Source organism: Macrobrachium nipponense, chromosome 11, assembly GCF_015104395.2.
Source record: "Macrobrachium nipponense isolate FS-2020 chromosome 11, ASM1510439v2, whole genome shotgun sequence".
Classification (NCBI taxonomy): Eukaryota; Metazoa; Arthropoda; class Malacostraca; order Decapoda; family Palaemonidae; genus Macrobrachium; species Macrobrachium nipponense.
This window is the reverse complement of record NC_061087.1, coordinates 56,246,331-56,247,536: the sequence shown is the minus strand read 5'-3', so window position 1 is coordinate 56,247,536 and position 1,206 is coordinate 56,246,331.

Below are 1,206 nucleotides of genomic sequence, written 5' to 3'. Positions count from 1 at the left end.
GAAACATTTGTAGCTCGATGTATGTATATGAATCACTGTAAAGTGATATGACTTATATGTATATATATTATATATATATATATATATATATATATATATATATATCTATATATATATATATATTGTATATATATATATATATATATATATATATATATATATATATATATATATATATATATATATATATATATATATATATATATATATATATATATATATATATATTATATATATATATATATATATATATATATATATATATATATACATATATATATATATATATATATATATATATATATAATATATCATATTATATATATATATATATATATATATGTATATATATATATATGTAGATATATATATATATATATATATATATATATATATATATATATATATCTACATATATATATATATATATATATATATATAGTAGATATATATCAATATATATATATATATAATATATATATGATATATATATATATATATATATTGTATAATATATATATATATATATATATATATATACTATATAATATATATATGTATATATTATATATATATATATAATATATATATATATCTATATATAATGTATTGTATATATATATATATATATATATATATATATATATATGTATTGTATATATATATATATATATATATATATATATATATGTATTGTATATATATATATATATATATATATATATATATATATATATATATATGTATATATATATATATATATTACTATATATATATATTATATCTATATATATATATGTAGTGTATATATATATATGTATTGTATATTAATATGTATATATGATATATATATATATATATATATATATATATATATATATATATTGTATTTGTTTATATATATATATATATATATATATATAAGCGAATTCCACAGGAAAAAATGATAGTCAGAAATCCAAGCGCTTTTTACTCAGACATTGTCAAGGAGTTAATGAGGTACAATTGGAGAGAAAGGTCTCAGGTACAACACAAGATCAAGAATACCAGATGGTTAATTGTCAAAAGGGTAAAAATTAAAAGAGATAATCCAGGATATAGGATATCCACACGGTCACAAACCTAAACAGATTGACCCTAACCGAATTACAAAGTTTCTTTACAGTCCAAAACATGTAAATACTGAATTTATTAATTTTGTTGTTT